General features: G+C 46.6%; 6 non-coding genes across 6 annotated transcripts; 2 read left to right on the plus strand and 4 right to left on the minus strand.

The window, feature by feature from the left end:
- Positions 1-13,665: 13,665 nt before the first annotated feature.
- Positions 13,666-13,737, minus strand: Trnag-ccc (transfer RNA glycine (anticodon CCC)). The gene has a single exon. It is a non-coding gene; the product is annotated as a tRNA-Gly (tRNA).
- A 661-nt stretch (positions 13,738-14,398) lies between these two features.
- Trnal-uaa (transfer RNA leucine (anticodon UAA)) lies at positions 14,399-14,482 on the plus strand. Its single transcript has one exon. It is a non-coding gene; the product is annotated as a tRNA-Leu (tRNA).
- A 1,123-nt stretch (positions 14,483-15,605) lies between these two features.
- On the minus strand, positions 15,606-15,677 carry Trnag-ccc (transfer RNA glycine (anticodon CCC)). The gene has a single exon. It is a non-coding gene; the product is annotated as a tRNA-Gly (tRNA).
- Positions 15,678-16,347: 670 nt separating this feature from the next.
- Trnal-uaa (transfer RNA leucine (anticodon UAA)) lies at positions 16,348-16,431 on the plus strand. The gene has a single exon. It is a non-coding gene; the product is annotated as a tRNA-Leu (tRNA).
- A 1,118-nt stretch (positions 16,432-17,549) lies between these two features.
- Trnag-ccc (transfer RNA glycine (anticodon CCC)) lies at positions 17,550-17,621 on the minus strand. Its single transcript has one exon. It is a non-coding gene; the product is annotated as a tRNA-Gly (tRNA).
- Positions 17,622-19,493: 1,872 nt separating this feature from the next.
- Trnag-ccc (transfer RNA glycine (anticodon CCC)) lies at positions 19,494-19,565 on the minus strand. Its single transcript has one exon. It is a non-coding gene; the product is annotated as a tRNA-Gly (tRNA).
- Positions 19,566-20,192: the final 627 nt, after the last annotated feature.

Genomic DNA, 20,192 nt, shown 5'->3' on the forward strand with positions numbered 1-20,192 from the left:
CCCAATATGTCCTGTAATGTTACAACGTCCACTGTTCAAAGTGCCGTCAATGCGAAAAAGAGGTGACCGAGACGTGTAACCAGTTGCACCCCATACCATCACGCCATACTGGCGATGACGAATACATGCTTTCAATGTGCGTTCTCCACGATGTCGCCAAACACGAGGCGTCGATGATGGTACTGTAAACAGAACCTGGATTCATCCGAAAAAATGACGTTTTGCCATTCGTGCACCCAGGTTCGTCGTTGAGTACACCACCGCAGGCGCTCCTGTCTGTGATGCAGCGTGAAGGGTAACTGCAGCCGTGGTCTCAGAGCTGATAGTCCATGGTGCTGCAAACGTCGTCAACCTGTTCGTGCAGATGGTTATTGTCTTGCAAACGTCCCCATCTGTTGACTCAGGGATCGAGACGTGGCTGCACGATCCGTTACAGGCATGCGAGTGATACGAGGCCGTTGGGATCCAGCATGGCGTTCCGTATCACCCTCCTGAACCCACCGATTCCATATTCTGCTAACAGTCATTGGATCTCGACCAACGCGAGCAGCAACGTCGCGATACGATAAACCGCAATCGCGATAGGCTACAATCCGACCTTTATCAATGTCGGAAACGTGATGGTACGCGTTTTTCCTCCTTACACGAGACATCACACAACGTTTCACCAGGCGACGCCGGTCAACTGCTGTTCTGTATGAGAAATCGGTGCGAAACTTTCCTCATGTCAGCACGTTGTAGGAGTCGCCACCGGTGCCAACCTTGTGTGAATGCTCTGAAAAGCTAATATTTGCATATCACAGCATCTTCTTCCAGTCGGTTAAATTTCGCGTGTGTAGCACGTCATCTTCGTGGTGTAGCAATTTCAATGGCCACTAGGGAATTTACGCTCCGAGTGGCACCGATCACAAACGTGCTCCGTCTGTATTTTTTAATCAAGATGTGACTCCGTTCTTTGCCTCGACCCGCAATGTAATAGTCGGCGGCCACTCCAACTGTGTTACTGCCTTAGTTGGTCAATTTCCCACGGCTACCATGTGTCCGGAACTCTCTCAATTAATCGTAACCAATGACTTAGTTGATGCTTGGCGTCAGTTTTATCCAGCCACGACGTAGTCACTCATTTTTATCAGAATGGCGCCAGCAGGATCGATCGCATTTATGTGCGACGGCCACTTCAAGACCATCTTTTAGTGATCACTGCGGCGTTGTGTGTGACGTGCAATTACAGGCCACTCTGCAGGCGCCACCTTCCCGCACTTTGAAATTCAATAGCCGTCATCTCTCTGCCGTCGGATTACGTTCCGAGATTCAGAACATGTGGCAGCTTTGTTCCGAAAAACGGAGTAGTTATGACTCGGTATTATACTTGTGGATCGACTTAGCCAAACCGCAGTTGCGCAGTGTCACGATGTGGTATGCACGGGAGGTGTCGTTTTGGGAGAGATGCACCATTGCATTTTATCAACAATTTCTTCAGGATGCGCTTGATGCACCCGTCGGCCCAGTTCAGAACTTTCGCCCACGCTTAAATAGGATAAAAAGCAAGATCTTATGTCTTCAACTCGACAAGGCAAAAGGTATTCTGATACGGAGTCGAACACCTTGTGAGATGACTGACGAGGTGCCAACACTTTATCACTTGGCACGCGAAAAGCGGCTGGCGCGCAGGAAAGTAATTACCAACCTCGTAACGGACACTGGTGGTCGTCTCACGGAAAAGCATGAGATCGTTGCTCACGTCTCCGACTAGTTTCGACAGTTATTCCGACAGACTGACGCCGACGACGTAGGGCTTACTTTTTTGTTAGACGAATTGGATTGTGTCATTTGCGGCTCGGACCGTCAGGCGTTTGATGAGAGCTTGTCACAGGACGACGTCCAAGCAGTTTTACACACATGTCGTAAAGGGAAGTCTCCGGGACCTGATGGTCTTCCAATTGAGTTTTACCTGACTTACTGGGATATCTTCGGTGAAATGCTGACGACTACAGTCAACGAGATTGTTGGTGGTACTCCTGTTCCTTCGAAGTTTGTTGAAGGGCTCATTGCTTTACTCCCAAAGACACCGACAACATGCCGTGTTGAGGCGTTACGCCATATCACACTTTTAACTGCCGATTACAAACATGTGCCAAGGTGCCTTGCGACGAAACTCAGAGTGGTAATGGACAAGATCATCAGTCCCTTCCAGTTATGTGCTGTGCCACATCGTAGCATTTTTCACGGTGCAGCTTCATATCGAGACGTAGTCGCGTTCACGGCCGTCAGTGGACTGTCTGCTGGCATTCTCTCGATTTACTTTGCAAGTACTTTCGACCGTATCGGGTATGACTATCTTCTGTCCGTAACGACAAAACTGAGGTTCGGCGGCTACTTCCTCCAGGCTATGCGGAATCATTTAATGGCGTCGGAATCATTAATTGTTATCAATGGTTGGCAGTCGATGCCAATTCCTCTTGCAAGATCCGTGAGGTAGGGCTACCCTTTATCAGTGCCTTATTTGTAATTGCGCTCGACCCGTTTTTGCGAGCAGCTGCTCGAATCATTGAAGGTATCAGGATCCGTCACGTGTCTCTAAAGTATGCTGCCTACGCTGAAGACGTGGGGATTTTCATGGAGCGGGCCCACGACTTGGATAGGGTCCGCGATATTCTGACGTTGTACGAACGTGCCTCTGGCGCCGTTTTGAAGGCACGGAAAAATGTGTTGGTCCCACTAGGTCCGCAAGAAATGTACACTGAGCAGGACTGGTTGCGTGTTGCTCGCAACCATAGAATTTTAGGCTACGACGTTACTGCGTGCCCGCAAAAAATGCAAGTTCTAAACTGCAGGCCCTATGTGGCAGCCACTCGGGTCGCCGATTCAGTCTACATCAACGAGTCGCTGTCATTCACATATTCATTTTATCTAATGCCTGGTACATCACCCAACTGGTCAGCGTCCCGAAGCCACTTGGGAGGGCAATTTCGCAAGCTGTCTCCTGGCTCCGGTGGGAAGCCTGCAGACCAATAACCCGGCAGGAACAACAGCTGCACTCCTGGAGCTCTGCCGCCCTCACTCTGAAGGAGCGCCAGTCTCTCTCGCGGGTATCCCGTATAAGATGTCATACGTACGGGAGTATTTTTTGACTAGGAGTTATGCTCTGTCGACGGATACCGACAGGAACAGGACGGCTCGCGGTCGCTACTTTGACGTGACTGGACAACCTCCGCGTCGTGAACTTGTGATCCAGTACACCACAGTGGAACGGGTGAAGGTGTGGCCAAACATCAACAGCCCAGTATTGCCGTCGGACGTAAGTGCGCTCTGTTTTAAGATCGCCCACAACAACCTGGAGAAGAACCAGCGGCTTGCGGACATCCATCTCCTCCCCTTCGCCAACTGTGGAAGATGTGGTGATCCGGACACACGCGAACATCGTTTCGAGTGTAGCTCTGTGTTAACGTATGGTGACTCTGTCAACAAATGGTCGCCAACATTAACGGAAGGCCTCCACACCTAGTGACTGTCAGTCGTGTGGTAGTGCCTGTCTTCGAAGCCTTCCCGCAGACGAAGAATAACGTCACTGACTGGATGTTAGGGCACACGATTTATGCAATTACAGATCTGAACGTTACTTATAATGTGATATACCTGGATTATGTGTGGGACCAGTATATGAAAATGAAAGATTGCGTCAACTATCGCGAACTGTTTACGAATATTTTGCAGGCGGCCTTGGATTACGGCTATGAGATGGCACTGCGGACCACACCTTGAACTGAGTTTTACTTAGTGGACACGGTCCACTGGTTATTCCTTTTCTCTTTATTTTACTTGTTTAATTTGTGTTCTACTTCATGGACTGCGCCACGTACTCACTACGGATCGTTCTGGTTTTATCTCTTGGAGAGAGTCACATTTTCATTCTGGGGAATTTTATTTTGTTTCACGAGCCTTCATGAGTATACTGGAAGATACGACCTGTATGTTTGACACGTTCATAGCTGCAGTTTCCGTACTGCCACGACTTCATTTTATTAATTTTAGATGCTTTATTTTTCGTTAGTGTGATGCGCACATAGTCATCAACACTCAGTTGCCCAATGTTGCCAACTGTTAATACGACCTCTCTGCTCCATCGGAGTGGATAGCACTCCTCAAGAGACAAAAGAATAACTTTTGTTTAACGAATATGTTTTACTAGAAGTACGTGTAGCTCAGTTGCAAACTGCGGAAGAAAAAGACCGCCAGCCAGAACCACAGTACTATCGATTTTAGTACTCCATTGTGCTGCAGAACTGGAAATATCACGTCCCAGAAAAACATGATTTAGTTTATATTATCCGTGCGTAAACACAGTTCGAAATTTTAAGAAATTATAGCGTTGAAGCTCGCCGCAGAAGCCGTTATTTGGCGAGAGCAAGGAGGGCTATAAAAGGGATTGGGAGGCCCCAAAGAAAAAAAAAAAAAAAAAAAAAAAAAAAAAAAAAAAAAAGTGATGCGGTTCTCGTGTGATCACCGGACCTACAAACCGTTGGGTGTGGTTAGTAATTCGATGGGTGACCGGCAGGGAACACGACGTGCTGTTGGCTTCTTTAATTTTGCATTTTTCCTTCGGTTTCGTTATTGCTTAGCGATAATGATGAGGTCTAGCACGCTGACGCCACTCTTGCCTCTCGGTACACTAAGGCGCGAATCTGTGACCGCAATAAAATGGAAGGTTCTGTCGTGTGAATGCGTCAGCTCTCGCGTCAGCCGAGCAAAGTCGAGACAAGTCGACACATGGAGACATACGATGATGAGAAACGAAACCCGCAGACTAGCGCCCTGGCAGAACGGACTGAGACGAGGGAAACTATTCGTACCGCGACAGTTCACAGTTTCGAAGATCGCGTTTCGTTACGTGGAATGCCCCTAGAAGAAAAAATTACGTTTCGTGCGGTGGCCGGGAGTTGAACACGGATTAACTGCTTGGGAAGCAACCATGCTGACCGTTACACCACCACCGCCTCGTCCACCGTGTCACTCACGCTGCGATGTGAAAGCTGCCCTTCTGCCACCAGAGGCCGAAGGCGAAGGCGCTGTAGGTGTTCAACGCCAGGGAGGAGGCGAGCCCATCTGAACGCAGTGTGTAGGTGCTGCTAGGGCGATGTAGCGTAAATAGAAGCAGAACTGACAGCCGTTGAAAAACTGCCCTTTAATTTACAGCAGCGTGATAAAAGAAATATCTAATGTGACGTACTTACTGACGATCCAGAGACGATTGAGCCTGATTGTGCCAGTCCAGAGGTAGAAAACGCCTAAGTATCTTAATGTTAAGTTGGTTAGTTTGATCATCGCCTGGAGCATATCATTAGCTTCCCCTGAGGGCGAAATACACAGCGTAGCCGTTGCTAGGGAACGGACTTTTATTGTCGTTCGTTGTTTTCTCCGCGCCAATGTGAAAATAGATAATTGGAGTTCTGCTCGTTCCACTTAAGACAGAAGGCGACGGAAAACAACGGTGTCTGGCACCATATTTAAGCTGTGGTTCCCGAAAGTGAGGGTGGGGTGCAACCTCACATCTCAGAACTCGTTTTAAATACTCTAAAACCAACGGATTTGCTTCACACAAGAAAAAACAAGCAAGTTTCGCTGTCAGGCTCTGGAGATGTTGCTATAAACGACGGCAGCAGGTGGTTTGCGGTCACACGTCAGATTGGCCGAGCGGGACCAGTTTCGCTTGAGACGCGACAGCGATCGGACGTGCTGTGTATTCGATCCTCCGTTTCCCTCGGGTTATGAATATTTACTTTCTGTGTGTGACGTTTCTTTGTCTTCTGTTCTTCGTTGTTTCGTCGCCTTAGTGTTTGTTTTGTGTTTTGTGTTGTATAGCTGCTTTTGTCGCATTAATTGTGATGGCTTCCCTTTTGTTTCCGCGGAAGTGTACTCTCAGTTTTCAGTTTAACAAGACCACCAGGAATGTTCAACCGACTTCATTGGAAATTCATGAATGGATTGTGGACACTATTGGCATTACATCGGACCAGGTACATAAGGCTTATTTTGGTACAGAACTTTACTGCTTTTTTGTGAAATTGTTGAATCCGGTTTTGATAGATAAAATTTTGCTTAAACATGGTGAGCAAGTATCGTTCCGTCATAGAGATGGTTCTGTTAGCAGTGTTACTGTTTCAAATGCGGAAATTACATACACCTCAGTTCGGGTTTATAATTTACCCCCTGAAGTTGAAAACAGTTATCTCAAGGAAGCTTTGCTTGGTTATGGTACCGTTCGGTCAATTCGAAATGAACGTTGGTCTGCACAACATAAGCTGCTATATTATAATGATGTCAGATCAGTTGAAATGCATATAAAGTCTAATATACCGTCCCATCTGGTTGTATGTGGTTATCGTGTTCATTTTACTTATGAGGGGCAAGTAGGTAGATGCTTTCTCTGCAATGAAAATGGTCATGTTCGTGCTAAATGCCCTAAGCGGGTATTTGTGTTTAAAAATGGCCTAGCACAGCGCCGCAAATTAACGGTTGCCGATCTTGTGCCAGCAGCTTCCTCCACTGTTTCCTATCAGCCTTCTGCAGTAGCTTCTTCACAACAGGTGTCACCCTCCTCTGATGCTGGTTTTCCCCCGTTACCCACTCACCAAGCTGTATCGGCTGCTACTATTCCAATACCTTCTGTTTCCAATAACAAACGCCGTTGTGCTAATGATACCGGTAGCACTGATGACGACGCTGATGCTTCGCAGTACGTTTGTGAATCTGATGAGAGACTTCCGGAATCTCCCATACCTATTTCGGATTCTGTCTCTCCTGCTTTGCCTGATGACGTCAAATTTGCTGCCACGACGTCAGCGCGAGAGCCACAACATTCGGTCGAGGTGGTGTTGACATCCCCCCCCCCCGCCGTAGGCATCACAACATGTTGACGACACTTCGGTGCAGACAGCTGTTTGTCGGAAAATCGCCCCTAGAACTGCGCGCTCTGCTTCAGCAGATACCAAACCTATCTATCCACTTCCTACACTTCCAATACCTACACCTCCTGATGCCGGTGCCGACGTTCCTGATGTAGGTTTCCCCGTGATGGCTCCTTTTTCTGATTCCTCTCGCCCTGCCAATCCTTCGGATGCTTTGGTTTCCATGCCTGATCTCGAACCCCCCACTCCACCTGCTCTTGAATGTGGTGTGCATCAGATACGTCGTCGGGTGAAAGTGCCCCCCAATCTTCACGCGGTGCGGAAAAAACATAAGCGTGCAAAGGACGACTCTGATTCCGTTGATTCTGGCAGTCACCCTCTGCCATGTCTGATGTTGATGATATGGATGTAGTTGCTTCTAAAGTCTATTCACCGAGAGCTGGGACGAAACATAAACAGTGTCACGTGAGCGACTACGCTCGTTTCCAGAGAAAGCATTCGGTGTTCACGTGATACGTAGGGGTGTGGGAAAATCCTTGGCGCACACTTTCCAGCTCGCGGCTTTCGGCTGGCTCCCGAGCTGTCACAGCAGACCGCGAGAAACCTGGATAACCATGTACGAAATAAATTTTACCATCATTTTAAAATAATGTTAACTGAGTTCATTCTGTAGAAGCAGATTTATTTTCATTCAGGTTGCTAACAAAACGCTCCATTCAAACACAATTAATTGTTAATTTTAATAACAGTACCAGTAATAGTAATGATGAAGGACGAAACAAGGTTCACTCTGTCGAACTTGAACTGTTTTCATTGAGGTTTATAACAAACCGCTCCTCTATCTCTCCTCTATAATGCAGTCTAATTTCCACATTTGAGTTTCCACTTTTCTTACGACATGGAGGATGTACTTGTTCCAATCTTCTGCAGTCACTGCTCTTACTGCTTCTTCTAGCAGTACTTTAACTTCCGGCATTTTGTATGTTTTTTTTTTCGCTGCAACGTAGCCTTTGATTCTGGCCCACACTAACTCGATGGCGTCTAATTCACAGTGATACGGAGGAATTCTGAGAACAGTTTTTCCTGCATTCTGCGCCATTTCATCTACTGCGTATTCGTTGTGCGCTGTTCTGTGATTTTTAACTACATCTAAAAGTTCTTTCTTCAACATACTGTCTTCGAAATCGATGTTTTTAGATTTTAGCCACTCTGATATTTCGTGCTTATTGGAATTCGCATTGGGAACTTTTTTTCTCCGAGAATGGTACAGCGCGTTATCAAGAACAATAACTGAATTTTCCTGTAGCCGAGGAAGAACATCTTGAAATCACTTCTCGAAGGCTTCAGCGCACATCTCCTCATGATAATCTCCACTTTTCTTGGATTCGAAAGTCTACAAACATCCTTCGACGAACCCTGCTTTGCTGCCAATGTGTGCGATAATTAGACGTTTCCCTTCACCTGATGAGTCCTTGCTTCCGGTGGATAATCCGGGCAGAAACGCTTGTTTTGAGGAATTTATAGTATCATCTACCCAGACGTAACTTCGGGTATGTCCTGTGTTCACCCACGTCTCGTCCAAATAAAAATTGGGTCTGACTTCATCTCTAAACCGTTTAATGGTTCGAAGATAACGCCGCCTCCATAAAATGATGTCAGCCCAGTCTATTAGCATGCTATAGCGCCCATGCCGGACATATTTGAAATTCATTTCTCTCAATAACCCATAAAATGTAGTTCTCCGAAAATTGCCCAGATCTGCATCTTCGTTCACGATTGTAAGCACTTTGTCAATTGTTGGCAATTCGTTACGAAAAAAAATTTAAAAAAATTCGTGTACTTTCATTCCTATCACATTTCTATCTAAGTCATCAACACTTTCAGAAAGTTTCTGTCGTAATTTTCCTTTCTTGGGAGACTCCAAAGAATGTATGGCTTTGTACTCACTTATCTCACGAGACACTGAACAACGTCCAACACCTGTAGCTGCAGCTGTTTTCGAAACAATGTCACTCATCGACTACTCTGTATGTAACAGTTCCGTTTTATACACAAATATAGAGTAACGCGAAAAAATAACTTTTCCTGAAAGCTTAAATATTTCTCTTTTTCAATGACAATAAATTTTAATGTAATGTAAGAAAAGGTGTCGGAAGGTAGTTCTCGGACCACTTTATCATGTTTAGGTGCCAAATTACAAAAAACACGACTTTCATTTTTTAATTTCTGACGCCCGTGCCTTGTACACCCCTCGACGGCAGCGCTGTGGTCACGCGCCTTGCCGTGTTTACAGTACGTCTCTTGTTGCGGTGAATGGAGTATAGTGTGGTGTAATTAGGGTTCATTTCCCCTTTTTTGGTTGATGTTGCAGGCGTGCACGTTTATTACCTTAAATATAAATGGCATTCAATCTGCTCTGAAGTTAGCGTCTCTGCAGCAGTTTATTTATGACTCTGCAGCTGATATTGTTTTCCTGCAGGAAGTCTCCGTTGCACACCTGTTTGTTCCTGGCTTTCGCACTATTATAAATTTTGCGCCTGAGTTTTTCGCAGGACTGCTTTACTAATTCGTAACGGTATCCCCGATACCGAAATTGAGCTTTTAGACTCGGGTTGTCGGTTATTTGACACAACCTTGGTTAATATTTACGCCCCCTCTAGTTCTAGCAAACGGCAGGAAAGGCCTCGTTTTTATAAAGAGGATCTGATTTATCTTTTACGCAAAAATCCTGCGACCTTGATATTGGGGGGGGGGGGGGGGGAGGCGATTTTAATTGTGTATTACAAGCTAAAGACCAATCCCCTCATTTTAATTATTGTTTCGAGCTACATTCTCTTGTACGTCAACTACGACTACACGATGCGTGGGAGGTTAAACATCCCGCTTTAGTTAAATTTACATTTTTTACTGCCACCTCAAGTAGTCGACTTGACCGATTGTATATTTCTGATCCCCTTAGTGTTTCTGTTTCAAATGTAGATGTTACTCCAATCAGTTTTACAGATCATTGTACCCTTGCGGTTATAATTAATTTGGAGCATCAGCCTCTTTAACTTTATAGGCCGCTGTGGAAATTAAATGTCTACTTGCTCGATGACCCTGACATCGAACCTCTAATACAGACGGCGTGGGACATCTGTTTACGTTCTCTGCGATACTATCCGCCTAAGCTTCACTGGTGGATCCACTGTGCGAAGCCAAAACTACGTCGCACTTTAATGTCCTACAGTTATAATAGAGCGCGAGATCTGAAGCTGACTTTTGAGAATTATTATTCGGTGCTTCGCGAACTTTATGATACTTCTAGAATGACATGTGCCCACCTTTCTGAGATTCGGAAGATTAAAGCCAAGCTCCTTAGTATTAAACGGTTTCAGATGGAAGGATTGAAGATAAAATCTAAACCACCGTCCACCTTAGCACATGAAATGACTTCTATACACCATCTGTTTCGTCACCACAAGAACCGTCGACGTGTATTGATTGACGGCCTTATGGCAGCTGATGGTCGCCGGCCTACCTTACAGAATCAAATAACCCATGAACTTACCTGCTACTATGAGACCTTATATGCTGTGGCTGATTCTGATCCGATTGATGTTGACGAGATTTTAACTGCTATCCCGTCAGTTTTGACAGAGGACCATAATACGGAATTTTTAGCTCCTTTTACTGCAGACGAAATTTCAGCTTTCATTGCTTGTTCACCATCTCACAAATCTCCTGGTCCGGATGGCCTTCCTAAGGAGTTTTTTGTTCGCTTTTGCACTATTGTAGGGCCTGTTTTTACGGATACTGCAAATGAAATCTTGAATGGTGGCACAATTCCAGCCGATTTCAAGAGAGGTACGGTTGTCCTGATACCAAAATCTGCTGGTGTGAAGACAGCTAGTGACTTTCGTCCTTTAACCCTTTTAAATTTTGATTATAAGACGGCTGCTAGGGCTGTTAATGCACGTCTATCCCTCTTGCTTACACCTGTGATAACTGCTTGTCAAAGCTGCTTTCCAAGGTGCTCCATATTGACGTCTCTGGCGGGGGTAACGTGATGTCGTGTCGATTGTCGTTGTCACCAATATTTCCTGTGCGCTTTTATTTTTTTATTTTAGTAGGGCTTTTGATCGTGTGCCCCATTCGTTTTTAGAGCTTCTGCTGCGCCGACTCGGTTTTAATGAAAAGGCGCTGCTGGTACTTAAGAATATGACGACTGGCATTTCTGCTAAGATTGACATTAATGGCCAGCTAACAAAGGTCATTGATATTCAACGTGGCGACCCGCAAGGTAGCCCTTTATCCATTACCCTTTATGCTCTCTCCTTCAGCCAATTCTCACATGTCTCAGCTCGACACTTCGTGGTCTTACGATCTCTGGGGTTATCCAGATAGCAACAGCTTATGCTGATGATTTGGTTGTTTTGCTTCGTTCCACCGCATAAGTGCCACAGTTGAAAATGGAACTCGATAAATTTTCTGCGGCCTCAGGTTCCCGTAAAAGCAAACTCCTGAATTAGCGGGGCTTTGAACGTGTGGTTCTCTCGTGGGTTACGGCTGTTGAACAAAAACGTGTAATCAGAATAATTGCTGGAGCCCACCCACGGTCATCCTGCAGACATCTATTTAAGGATCTAGGGATCCTCACAGTAACCTCACAGTATATATATTCCCTTATGAAATTTGTTGATAATAATCCAACCCAATTCAAAAGTAATAGCAGTGTGCATACCTATAACACCAGGAGAAAGGATGATCTTCACTATGCAGGGTTAAATCTGACTTTGGCACAGAAAGGGGTAAATTATGCTGCCACAAAAGTCTTTGGGCACCTACCAAACAGCATCAAAAGCCTGACAGATAGACAACTAACATTTAAAAATAAATTAAAAGAATTTCTAGATGACAACTCCTTCTACTCATTGGCTGAATTTTTAGATATAAAGTAAGTAAAAAAAAAAAAAAAAAAAACTTAATCATTAGTGTCATGCAATATTTTGTGTAATGTAATTTCTTGAACAGACATCTTTTATTAACCTGACACGTTCCACATCATTACGAAGTGTCGTATTCATGATCTATGGAACAAGTATTAATCTAATCTAATCTAATCTAATCTAATCCATACACATTTAGGTAACTATATCGAACGGTGTCCTCTTCGTATGGCTACAAAAAATTGGCAAGTGGCCATTTCCAAGCTTCTAGGTGTTTTATTAGAACGCTCATGGCGTCCGATACCGCTACTGCAAAAAAAGCGTGTATTAGACACTTAGGTTTTATCTAGAGTATATTACGTTGCTCAGTTGATTCCGCTTCCCCGAATGCGGGGTGCAGAAGTAGTCCAGGTTATTAACAGATATATTTGGCGGGGGCTCATTTTTAAATTACGTTGTGATGTTCTTACGAAGCCTCGTCTTGAGGGCGGCTTGTCGTTCACCGATGTCCGTGTCAAGGCTGCTGCCCTTTATGTTAAGCGAACCCTCCATCTTTTATTTTCTGAGTCCCCGACTGTTACTTCGCGATTATTCCACGTCGATCGTCCTGCGAGCTTGTCACCGCCTATTAACGTTGAGCATCTAAACGCGAAGCTACGGCATGTTCGGGACTTCTACATTGAAATTAATTACCTGGAGCTCCACTTACAACGTCGTCCTGTTTTTAATTGGCGTAACATATGGACGAATATTAGCTTACCCGTTCATTCAGCAACTGTTGCCTCCCTATGGTATAACGTAGTTAAGCAGCTAATTCCTAGGAACGAACGACTTCATCGTATAGGTTTATGTGTCTCTCTGCTTTGTCAAACGTGTGGTTGTGTTGATACACTCCAACGCCGATTTACCTGCGCTGACCGTCTTCGCATGTGGTACTGGCTGCGCCGACAATTAGCTTTACTCACCAGGGACTCGGAATCGGCATTTACAACTGATATTCTCTGCTGGCCAGACACGGTTTTTTTATCCCCGGACAAAGAAAAACACCATTATGTGGCTTCTTAGTCGTTACATTTTTACAGTGGTTGATGGTGATGGTTTTTCCGATTTTATTTCGTTTACTGGTTACAAGCTACATGAGTATTGGACGCAGCAATTTTTCCCACATCTTAAGAGGAAATTTGCGAATTTGCTTAGTATTGATTTCGAAAAGCACGGGGTTGGTTAAGTTTCCATTTCTATTGATCGCTCCGACGAAAGATTCATTAATGGCACCGGTGTAGGGGCATACTGATCTAACTTCATGATGGGGAAGACATTCTCGCTAGCTCTTAGTTATTTAGCCTTCCTGCTAAGCTATTACCTGTTGGATAGACAACGTTTCATGAGCCCGTGTCAACATATAAGACTCCGATCCAAGGACAATTACAACGTATTAGTGACACTGTGCTTCAGTGCAGGGAGGAGGAGACGTCATGGTCAGGCCTCAGGATTCGACACCTGCCCAAGACGAATCCACCGACATGCCCTGGGTCATTACAAAGGCAAAACGAAGAAAAAAGTGTAAAAAAACTGAATAGAGAACGGGAAAAAGTTGAAAAAAATAGCTCAGTTGGGAGAGCGAAAAAAAGCGGTCTAAGGCGCCAGATTCAAGCTCTGGTTCCCGAACGGGAGGGTGGGTTCGAACCCCACATCTGACAACGAATTTTAAATATTCCTAACGTACCCATTTCCTCCATGCTGGAAAGCAAGCTATTCGTACCACGACGGTTCTGTTTCGAGGATCGCGTTACGTTACGTGGAATACCCCTAGAAGAAAAATGTACATTTCGTGCGGTGGCCGGGAATCGAACCCGATTCAACTGCTTGGGAAGCAACCATGCTGACCGTTACACCACCACCGCCTTGCGTGCCGAGTCATTCACGCCGCGATGTATCGGCTACCCTCCTGCCACCAGAGGCCGAAGGCGAAGGCGCTGTAGGCGTTCAACGCCAGGGCAGAGGTTAGCACATCTGAACGAAGTGTGTAGGTGCTGCTAGCGTAAATAGAAGCACAACTGACAGCCGTTGAAAAACTTCCCTTTAATTTACAGCAGCATGATAAAAGAAATATCTAATGTGACGTACTCACAGATGATCCAGAGACGATTGAGCATAATTGTGCCAGTCCAGAAGTAGAAAGCGCCTAAGTATCACAATGTTAAGTTAGTTAGTTTGATCCTCGCCTGGAGCATATCATTAGCTTCCCCTGAGGGCGAAATACACAGCGTAGCCGTTGCTAGGGAACGGACTTTTATTGTCGTTCGTTGTTTTCTCCGCGCCAATGTGAAAATTGGTAATTAGAGTTCTGCTCGTTCCACTTAAGACCGAAGACGACGGAAAACAACGGTGTCAGGCACCATATTTAAGTTCCGGCTGCCGACAGTGCAACCTCACATCTGACAACTCGTTTTAAATACTCTAAAAAAACGTATTTCCTTCACAAAAGAAAAAACAAGCAAATTTCGATGTCAGGCTCTGGAGATGTTGCTAGAAACGACGACAGCAGTTCGATTGCGCTCGCACGTCAGATTGGCCGAGCGGCCTAAGGCGCCAGATTTAAGCTCTGGTTCCCGAACGGGAGCGTGGGTTCGAACCCCACATCTGACAACGAATTTTAAATATTCCTAACCTACCCATTTCCTCCGTGCTGGAAAGCAAGTAAATTACGCACAAACAGGTTGAAGAGATATTATCAGAGACGGTAGTAATTAAGGCGCTTGCCCTGCACGTCTGATTGTCTGGCCGTCAGAAGGAACGGAAAGCTGTTAGGAGGCATGGCTTTCAGTCAGGCGGCCAGGATTCGATTCCTGGTAGCCGAACATACTTTTGTTTGCTGAGTCTTGGCTATTCACACGGCGTTTACGTTTTCTTGTGTTGTGCTATTTGGGTCCAAGCATGAAGAAAGCAAAAGTCGACGACAACAGATACGTGTTTAAATGACCGGCAGGGCAGTAATGAAGGTGGATGAGCCGGTGGACTGGGTATTGGACTGGTGACGTGGCCGAATTGCATATCTCGTCAGCTCAGTACGTTAGAGCGTCGTGCTGTGAACACAAAGGCCATGTATTCGATAGCACCAAGTGCCATTTCATTTTTCTCTCGTAAAAGACAGTGCTTCCTCCAGCGAGACACTGCCAGGTAAATACCAAGTGATGTGCACAAGAAGCAAGACGTCTGCACGTTTCGCGGCGTTGTCGATAACGGCCATACCACGCTGAGTGCAGCGGTTCTCGTCTGTTGATTGGAGTTAATAGCGGTTGGCCGTGTTTAGTACTTGGATGGGCGACCAGCTTGGAGCTCTACCTACATTTGGCTTCTTTCATTTTGCCTATTTACTTAGGTGTCGTCGCTGCTTAGCGATAATGATGCGGTCCAGCACGCTGACGCCACTCCTGCCTGTCGGTGCACTAAAGCGCGAATCTGTGGCCACAATAAAATGAAAGGTTCTGTCGTATGTTTGTCGGTTTTTGGTCTCTCGCAGTCGTTTCTCCCGCCTGCCCTCTACATATATGCCCATTTCCAAGCGTCAGCTCTCGCGTCAGCCGAGCAAAGTCGAGACAAGTCGACACATGGAGACACACGATGCTGTGAATCGAAATCCGGCGACTACCGCAATGGCGACACGGAGTGAGACGTGGGGCGAAGGAAAACTATTCGTACCACGACGGTTCTGTTTCGAGGATCGCGTTACGTTACGTGGAATAGCCCTAGAAGAAAAATGTACGTTTCGTGCGGTGGCCGGGAATCGAACCCGGATCAACTGCTTGGGAAGCAACCATGCTGACCGTTACACCACCACCGCCTTGCGTGCCGAGTCATTCACGCCGCGATGTATCGGCTACCCTCCTGCCACCAGAGGCCGAAGGCGAAGGCACTGTAGGCGTTCAACGCCAGGGCAGAGGTTGGCACATCTGAACGCAGTGTGTAGGTGCTGCTAGCGTAAATAGAAGCACAACTGACAGCCGTTGGAAAACTGCCCTTTAATTTACAGCATCATGATATAAGAAATATCTAATGTGACGTACGTACAGACGATCCAGAGACGATTGAGCATAATTGTGCCAGTCCAGAAGTAGAAAGCGCCTAAGTATCACAATGTTAAGTTGGTTAGTTTGATCCTCGCCTGGAGCATATCATTAGCTTCCCCTGAGGGCGAAATACATAGCGTAGCCGTTGCTAGGGAACGGACTTTTATTGTCGTTCGTTGTTTTCTCCGCGCCAATGTGAAAATTGATAGTTAGAGTTCTGCTCGTTCCACTTAAGGCCGAAGGCGTCGGAAAACAACGGTGCCAGGCACCATATTTAAGTTCCGGGTGCCGACAGTGAGGGTGGGGTGTTACCTCACATCTCACAACTCGTTTTAAATACTCTAAAAAACGTATTTTCTTCACACAAAAAAAACAAGAAAATTTCGCAGTCAGGCCCTGGAGATGTTTATAGAAACGATGGCAGCAGTGTGTTTCCACTCGCACGTCAGATTCGCCGAGCGGCCTAAGGCGCCAGATTTAAGCTCTGGTTCCCAAAAGGGAGCGTGGGTTCGAACCCCACATCTGACAATGAATTTTAAATATACCAAACCTACCCGTTTCCTTCGTGCGGGAAAGGAAGTAAATTTCGCGCAAACAGGTTGAAGAGATATTATCAGTGACGGCAGTGATTATGGCGCTTGCCCTGCACGTCTGATTGTCTGGCCGTCAGAAGGAACGGAAAGCTGTTAGGAGACATGGCTTTCAGCCAAGCAGCCCGGATTCGATTCCTGGTAGCCGAACATACTTTTGTTTGCTGAGTCTTGGCTAGTCTCACGGCGCTTACGTTTTCTTTGTGTTGTGCTTTTTGGGTCCAAGCATCAAGAAAGCAAAAGTCAACGAAAACAGATACGTGGTTAAATGTCTGGCAGGGCAGTAATGAAGGTGGATGAGCCGGTGGACCGGGTATTGGACTGGTGACGTGGCCGAATTGCATCGCTCCTCAGCTCAGTACGTTAGAGCGTCGTGCTGTGAACACAAAGGCCATGTATTCGATAGCACTAAGTGCCATTTCATCTTTCTCTCATAAAAGACAGTGCTTCCTCCAGCGAGACACTGCCAGGTAAATACCAAGTGATGTGCACAAGAAGCAAGACGTCTGCACGTTTCGCGGCGTTGTCGATAATGGCCATACCACGCTGAGTGCAGCGGTTCTCGTCTGTTGATTGGAGTTAATAGCGGTTGGCCGTGTTTAGTACTTGGATGGGCGACCAGCTTGGAGATCTACCTACATTTGGCTTCTTTCATTTTGCCTATTTACTTAGGTGTCGTCGCTGCTTAGCGATAATGATGCGGTCCAGCACGCTGACGCCACTCCTGCCTGTCGGTGCACTAAAGCGCGAATCTGTGGCCACAATAAAATGAAAGGTTCTGTCGTATGTTTGTCGGTTTTTGGTCTCTCGCAGTCGTTTCTCCCGCCTGCCCTCTACATATATGCCCATTTCCAAGCGTCAGCTCTCGCGTCAGCCGAGCAAGACAAGTCGACACATGGAGACACACGATGCTGTGAATCGAAATCCGGCGACTACCGCAATGGCGACACGGAGTGAGACGTGGGGCGAAGGAAAACTATTCGTACCACGACGGTTCTGTTTCGAGGATCGCGTTACGTTACGTGGAATAGCCCTAGAAGAAAAATGTACGTTTCGTGCGGTGGCCGGGAATCGAACCCGGATCAACTGCTTGGGAAGCAACCATGCTGACCGTTACACCACCACCGCCTTGCGTGCCGAGTCATTCACGCCGCGATGTATCGGCTACCCTCCTGCCACCAGAGGCCGAAGGCGAAGGCGCTGTAGGCGTTCAACGCCAGGGCAGAGGTTGGCACATCTGAACGCAGTGTGTAGGTGCTGCTAGCGTAAATAGAAGCACAACTGACAGCCGTTGGAAAACTGCCCTTTAATTTACAGCATCATCATATAAGAAATATCTAATGTGACGTACGTACAGACGATCCAGAGACGATTGAGCATAATTGTGCCAGTCCAGAAGTAGAAAGCGCCTAAGTATCACAATGTTAAGTTGGTTAGTTTGATCCTCGCCTGGAGCATATCATTAGCTTCCCCTGAGGGCGAAATACACAGCGTAGCCGTTGCTAGGGAACGGACTTTTATTGTCGTTCGTTGTTTTCTCCGCGCCAATGTGAAAATTGATAGTTAGAGTTCTGCTCGTTCCACTTAAGGCCGAAGGCGTCGGAAAACAACGGTGCCAGGCACCATATTTAAGTTCCGGGTGCCGACAGTGAGGGTGGGGTGTTACCTCACATCTCACAACTCGTTTTAAATACTCTAAAAAACGTATTTTCTTCACACAAAAAAAACAAGAAAATTTCGCAGTCAGGCCCTGGAGATGTTTATAGAAACGATGGCAGCAGTGTGTTTCCACTCGCACGTCAGATTCGCCGAGCGGCCTAAGGCGCCAGATTTAAGCTCTGGTTCCCAAAATGGAGCGTGGGTTCGAACCCCACATCTGACAATGAATTTTAAATATACCAAACCTACCCGTTTCCTTCGTGCGGGAAAGGAAGTAAATTTCGCGCAAACAGGTTGAAGAGATATTATCAGTGACGGCAGTGATTATGGCGCTTGCCCTGCACGTCTGATTGTCTGGCCGTCAGAAGGAACGGAAAGCTGTTAGGAGACATGGCTTTCAGCCAAGCAGCCCGGATTCGATTCCTGGTAGCCGAACATACTTTTGTTTGCTGAGTCTTGGCTAGTCTCACGGCGCTTACGTTTTCTTTGTGTTGTGCTTTTTGGGTCCAAGCATCAAGAAAGCAAAAGTCAACGAAAACAGATACGTGGTTAAATGTCTGGCAGGGCAGTAATGAAGGTGGATGAGCCGGTGGACCGGGTATTGGACTGGTGACGTGGCCGAATTGCATCGCTCCTCAGCTCAGTACGTTAGAGCGTCGTGCTGTGAACACAAAGGCCATGTATTCGATAGCACTAAGTGCCATTTCATCTTTCTCTCATAAAAGACAGTGCTTCCTCCAGCGAGACACTGCCAGGTAAATACCAAGTGATGTGCACAAGAAGCAAGACGTCTGCACGTTTCGCGGCGTTGTCGATAATGGCCATACCACGCTGAGTGCAGCGGTTCTCGTCTGTTGATTGGAGTTAATAGCGGTTGGCCGTGTTTAGTACTTGGATGGGCGACCAGCTTGGAGATCTACCTACATTTGGCTTCTTTCATTTTGCCTATTTACTTAGGTGTCGTCGCTGCTTAGCGACAATGATGCGGTCCAGCACGCTGACGCCACTCCTGCCTGTCGGTGCACTAAAGCGCGAATCTGTGGCCACAATAAAATGAAAGGTTCTGTCGTATGTTTGTCGGTTTTTGGTCTCTCGCAGTCGTTTCTCCCGCCTGCCCTCTACATATATGCCCATTTCCAAGCGTCAGCTCTCGCGTCAGCCGAGCAAGACAAGTCGACACATGGAGACACACGATGCTGTGAATCGAAATCCGGCGACTACCGCAATGGCGACACGGAGTGAGACGTGGGGCGAAGGAAAACTATTCGTACCACGACGGTTCTGTTTCGAGGATCGCGTTACGTTACGTGGAATAGCCCTAGAAGAAAAATGTACGTTTCGTGCGGTGGCCGGGAATCGAACCCGGATCAACTGCTTGGGAAGCAACCATGCTGACCGTTACACCACCACCGCCTTGCGTGCCGAGTCATTCACGCCGCGATGTATCGGCTACCCTCCTGCCACCAGAGGCCGAAGGCGAAGGCGCTGTAGGCGTTCAACGCCAGGGCAGAGGTTGGCACATCTGAACGCAGTGTGTAGGTGCTGCTAGCGTAAATAGAAGCACAACTGACAGCCGTTGGAAAACTGCCCTTTAATTTACAGCATCATCATATAAGAAATATCTAATGTGACGTACGTACAGACGATCCAGAGACGATTGAGCATAATTGTGCCAGTCCAGAAGTAGAAAGCGCCTAAGTATCACAATGTTAAGTTGGTTAGTTTGATCCTCGCCTGGAGCATATCATTAGCTTCCCCTGAGGGCGAAATACACAGCGTAGCCGTTGCTAGGGAACGGACTTTTATTGTCGTTCGTTGTTTTCTCCGCGCCAATGTGAAAATTGATAGTTAGAGTTCTGCTCGTTCCACTTAAGGCCGAAGGCGTCGGAAAACAACGGTGCCAGGCACCATATTTAAGTTCCGGGTGCCGACAGTGAGGGTGGGGTGTTACCTCACATCTCACAACTCGTTTTAAATACTCTAAAAAACGTATTTTCTTCACACAAAAAAAACAAGAAAATTTCGCAGTCAGGCCCTGGA

Source organism: Schistocerca gregaria, chromosome 2 (assembly GCF_023897955.1).
Source record: "Schistocerca gregaria isolate iqSchGreg1 chromosome 2, iqSchGreg1.2, whole genome shotgun sequence".
Classification (NCBI taxonomy): Eukaryota; Metazoa; Arthropoda; class Insecta; order Orthoptera; family Acrididae; genus Schistocerca; species Schistocerca gregaria.